We start from the raw sequence: 5496 nt of genomic DNA, 5'->3' as shown, positions 1-5496 counted from the left end.
TTCGACGGGAAACACTACACCAAAACATCCAATTTGCGACGGATATACAAGTTGCAATGAATTTCACCAACGCATATATCCATTGGAAATATGGCGTAGCAAATTTTTGTGCAACGCCAAAATCCGCTGGGAAAATTAATTTGTGAACGCATAAAAACGTTGGTCAATTGGTTCGCCAACGTTTGTTGAGCAACGGATTCCTTAATTTGTGCAACCTTTACAATAATTTAGGCAACGTATTACTCTAATTTGAGCAACACTTATATACGTTGCAAATCCATTTACAGGTAAAAAATAAATAATTTCTAACGGTAATTCAAGGTAAAAAAATTCCGACAATACTTCCGGCACATTTCTGCACCTTCATATACCATCGTAGATCAACTAAAAGACCCAAATTTTCATATGAAAAATGGAATATTCTCACAATATTCTCTCTTCCAACATGGATTACATACACATAACTTATACTCTCTACAAGAGATCAGAAATAGACCTAGTAAATGCTTTATTGAACTTGTACAATTGAAGGAGACGACTAATACATCGTAGGACTTGAAGATGATTAATCTCAGAATAGCAGAGCTGAATTATGACTGAGTTAACATACCAATTATGACTAATACATAATGATTAGATCAACAAGAAAATAGTGGGAGTGTGTATGATGTTGGCACACTACATGACCTACTCAAGTTTAAACTAGCCTCTGATATACTCTAACTTGAACAACTAACATAAATGGTACAAGGTACCTCGATCCTTTTTCCGTACTTGTCACAACGACAGGATGTAATGAACCGATCCATCCACACCATTACCAGCTTCATACCTTTTTTTCCTGCAGACAGAACAATCAAATGTTCATTCCAAAATATAAGAAAATGAATATAAATCTATTACAAAAAAAATGACTATACAATCGATATTGTTCACGCCACCAGCAAACACTAGCAGATAAGGTCACAGGGCATCAAATCGAACCAATCACATGTACATATATGGAGTACTGCCATGGACTTCAAGTACAACAAAACATCTTTCATATATATGTATTGCCATGGTTCATCCAAATAATTCTTTTAGAAGAATTCCTTCTATTTGTTGTGTCATAAAATAAAAACAAAGTCCTAGAAATTACCGGTTCAGTTGTTTGGAGTCCTGTATGGGAAATTCTGAATCAAAATGTCCTCCATAGTCGCACCATTTTTACCACCACCTGCACATGGTGAACTATCAGGTGAAACATCAACAGTGAATTATATTTCTCATAGGCATTTCCATAAACAACTGAACTACACAGACAAACAAGTCTACGTTGACAAATGGCTCCATAATAAGCGTCACCAGCACCACCAATAACTCAATATTTCATATGGAGATGATCAAATCGATCACTAGTAACGTCAAACATTCATAAAATTCTATTCGAATCAAATTAGGATCATTGGGTATTCATGGGTAGTCCATATACAAGAATGTCAAGAATTAATATAACACAAAATAACAGGACAGGAGGACCAGCCTTGTGAGACAAAATAGATAAATATCTTACCAAGTGGCCTTGCTGATAGAATCTGAACAGATGAGAGAGCCAGTATTGACATGATGAATATCTTTTACATTACCAATAAAAGACAGACTTAATGCAGAAGCAAAATAGGACAGAAAGTCAGAAACTAAGAATAATTTGGTAAATATCACAGATGTTTCAACTTACCCATCTAGACTTCAAATGAGAATGAGATTAACAAAAAATATTGCTGATAGTGTGATAGCTGGAGCCCCAGATTGATCCACTAACCAATCGCCACCAACTTGTCTCTTCCAAGAATATTCAACGATCACCTCATCAACTCCTCGATCTTCATAACTGCTCACGGAAGATAAAAATGGAGGGAAGCAATATTAGTTTGACATTTCGTTTATAAAGAAGAGGTAATAATTAGTAACTATTCACTAACTGCAGAACATACCTTCCGTCAGGCAAGTAGCGATGGATGGTGAAGGTATCTTGCGCGCCCAGAGTTTTCTCAATGAAATCTGTACATATATGAACAAACCAAGGTTATTAGAAATCTTACAAGCAAGACTTCCACGATCAAGATCTATAAGAGAAATACACAATTTTTGCAGAACATTTTTTGCAAAGTTCAAAATAAAAATCCAGAGAAATACACAATTTCATAGACCACTAGATTGTAACTTCTTTCCAATAAGGAACCTTGATTGTAAACCTAGCATATATTTCATCTTGAACTACTTTGCCCTTGTAGATATTTTCTTGGAAGAACCCTCAATAGAACTGCCAATTAAAAAAATGTGCACACTCAATAGAAAAAGAAGATTGTGTGACCTTTATAACAATCAAAATGTTGTTCTTTCTTGGCCATCCACTATAGTCGCAATACCATCTACTCCTACCCCACAGGCATCAATCACACAACTACCAACAGAAAACCCAGTGACCTGTGCAAACAACAAACGTCAAATGATGCCATGATAAATATGACATGTTTAACAAGAATATAATAATACCAAAGATAGGCATTATTGAGCTACTATTCAGAGGGTTGTAATACCAAAAACACGCACCTGTAATTTTGTGTTACTGTAACATGACGATGCTCAACAGAGACCAATACCAACCGAATGGTGGAGACACGTCAAAACAGTATACTAGCCCTTGTAATATGGTAAAATCTCAAAAACCCCTACAAGACTGAAAGAGTAAATGAGAATTGCTTTCTAGAATAATTTTTCCTAGCATATTATTTGCCACAATGCCAAAAAAAAACTCATTTGATATTCCAGAGAAACTAAAATTCGGAATGGTGGTTTCACAATAAACAAGAGAAAAATAATCTTTCGACACTTTTTAGCTTGGATATGAATCCTCGTACGGCTCTGTAGAAGTCATATTTCTTACTAAAAATGGAAATGAAAGACATAATGTTCACAAAAAATATTTGCCAGTATTACCACAAGGTATAGAATTACATGTGAAATTTCCCTCTGCATCATAAATGGCATAACAAATAGAGCTCTTTTGAGTAGGGGAGTTACCAGACCCTTGTGGACAGTCCACTTTATGGGCATCAACTATACACAATGAATTACTGAAATTGGATTACCGGCCCTGCCATGAAAGAAATAAGAAAAATAACCCGATGAGCTTATCAAAGAAACCATGGAACACAGGGTGTACTCAAATGCGATGATTTCCTTTCTGGATCGAAAGAATACTATGCAGCAACACTCGGTAATCTACCAGTTGAATAGAATATAGTAGAACATCTGCTTCAATCAAAATGGAAAGATATAAGATATTGACAATACTTCCAGGAAAAAGAGAAGGTAGTACGACTCTCATCACAAGCCTTAAACACACACCAAAAAAAAAAACAGATGCAGAAAGATAATAAACTTTTAATCAACAAGAACGTTAGCTTTCCTCACCAACCACTGACCACCAGCATCCACCACCCCTAGCATCATCACCCACCACTAACATCTACCCCCACTACCAGCCACCTTCACCGTCCACAACCAGCATCCACCACCACTTAAAATCCCACAATCACTGAAAATGACTGGCTATGGAACACTATTAGAACTAGTCGACTAGATTGGTAGAGCAACAAATTCAAAATCACAAAACCACTAAATCAGATGTCACAATTTCAAACCTCAAAAACAAAACATCCAAAAACAACTTTAAAATTAAAGGAAAAAACAAAAAAACATGTATGATTATCAAGGAACAAACCAAACAAACTTATCAGTCGGTTTATGTTTAAGAAGCTTAACAGTTTCAACTCCGCTTTTTTTCCAACAATTTCTCCTTTCAACAATCACCTAAATAACAAAATTGAATATCACACACACCTAGAAAATGAATAAATCAGAGAATGAACATAGATAGATTATACTACCTATCTTTAAGCCATCTGAAACTCTTCCTAAAAGACTTTCATCTTTCCTTCAACAACATAAACTTTATAACTGGAAAATTTTTCCTTCCTGTGTAACTCAAGACCATTAACTCCAACTCTATGATAATGGTGAGCCGCCATTTTACCTTTATTAGATCCAAGATCCTTCATAAATAATGAACTTTGTTAGTGATTTCTACTGAAAAAGGAAAAAAAAAAACGAAACCCTAAGTTTCGATTTTTCTTACATGAGAAAAAACCCAAATCTCAGATCTGAATGATTTCTATGAGTTTTGATTAATAAAATTCAGGTTTAAAAGAGACAAATTTTGATTTCAAATAACTTGATTTCAATTCGAATATCTCGATTTAGGTTTAGAAGAGAAAGAAGAAAAAAAAGAGAAAAGCTAACGTTTTGGGAGAGAAAAGGATTTTGATTCATGAGATTAGAGTTCAGGAGAGATATATTTTGATTTTTGAAAGCTTGGTCTTGATTTTGAAGATGTGGATTTAGGTTTAGAACAGAAGCAGCTCCGGTTTAGAGGAGGAGAAAAATGGAGAAGAAGAAGATAATGTTCTGCGAGAAATGAAAAATAGATGAAAAGGGCTAATAATTAGGTTAAAATATACGTTTAAGCCCTCCACTATATTAATAAAGGCAAGCGTATCCTTTTCTATTATTTTTCTCGAATTATCGGTATCTGGTGCAACGTATTTATTGTGATAAACAACGGATTAGAGTCTTCAACTTTAATATCCGTTGCATACCTAAAAATTCAAACGTTGGAAAAACCTGGATTTGGTGTAGTGAAACCTAAAGGAACTTTCTTCCTAGAGGCAACACATACCTTATTACAAATATCCATGACCACATATCGAACCATATCATGTCTAAATTTGAGGCCGACTTCATTTGAACAGTGGGGAGCATGGTCGTCGAAGATATCTATTTCTTGGTCACAATAGGGATAAGGATAATTTACAGGAAAGAGCGGCACACCAAGGCGGTATTGAATAACAGCCCTGAACTGACGTGGCCCTAAGTTTCGGTTGAGTCCGGAAATGGGAATGGCCTGTATAAAATCCATGGCATGATCCATACAGTTGCTCTGCCAAAGCATCACATCTCTAGCTGATAATGTAAACTTGGTGGTAATGTTTCTCTTAACAACTTTAAAGTATCTGGCTGCCAATGCTTTCATGGGCTGAGGGGCAGTATCTTTGATATTGAAATAGGAAGAAGCCACAAGTGTGCATGAAACAGTTAAGAGCATGTTGAAAAGTTTGGTTGGGATTTGAGATACTTGTGTTGTGCAAAATAATGGCATGCAGATTGTGAGTTTGAATACAAGAACCAAGGTAGCAATACTGACCAGTGTATACCATTGTATAAACTCCTAGACCTCCATCCTTAATAGGTAATGTGGCAGGCCTCTGTTGAAGTGGCCCAAAACCAGCGCCGTCCCCGGTAATTAAATGTTGTTGATATAGCATCAAGTGTTTTCAAATTACTTTATTTATTTATTTTTTAAAATTAAAACAATTTTTAAAGGCCAGATTT

The 5496-nt window shown here is 35.4% G+C and overlaps 1 long non-coding RNA gene across 7 annotated transcripts; it reads right to left on the bottom strand.

Moving 5' to 3' along the window:
* Positions 1-290: 290 nt before the first annotated feature.
* On the bottom strand, positions 291-4500 carry LOC113333536. 7 transcript variants are annotated; one of them, XR_003352123.1, is made up of 9 exons: positions 4184-4500; positions 3460-4100; positions 2596-3297; positions 2357-2469; positions 1977-2043; positions 1721-1873; positions 1556-1616; positions 1142-1219; positions 291-841 (listed from the first exon to the last, which is right to left on the bottom strand). It is a non-coding gene; the product is annotated as an uncharacterized LOC113333536 (long non-coding RNA). The 7 variants fall into 7 exon arrangements; XR_003352122.1 differs by lacking the exon at positions 1556-1616 and having other exon boundaries at positions 2596-2722; positions 3067-3297; XR_003352121.1 differs by lacking the exon at positions 1556-1616 and having other exon boundaries at positions 2596-2714; positions 3067-3297.
* Between the last annotated feature and the right edge of the window lie 996 nt (positions 4501-5496).

Source organism: Papaver somniferum, unplaced genomic scaffold (assembly GCF_003573695.1).
Source record: "Papaver somniferum cultivar HN1 unplaced genomic scaffold, ASM357369v1 unplaced-scaffold_133, whole genome shotgun sequence".
In the NCBI taxonomy this organism is placed as follows: domain Eukaryota; kingdom Viridiplantae; phylum Streptophyta; class Magnoliopsida; order Ranunculales; family Papaveraceae; genus Papaver; species Papaver somniferum.
The sequence above is the reverse complement of the archived record's forward strand: the minus strand, read 5'-3'. Positions and strand labels throughout refer to the sequence as shown.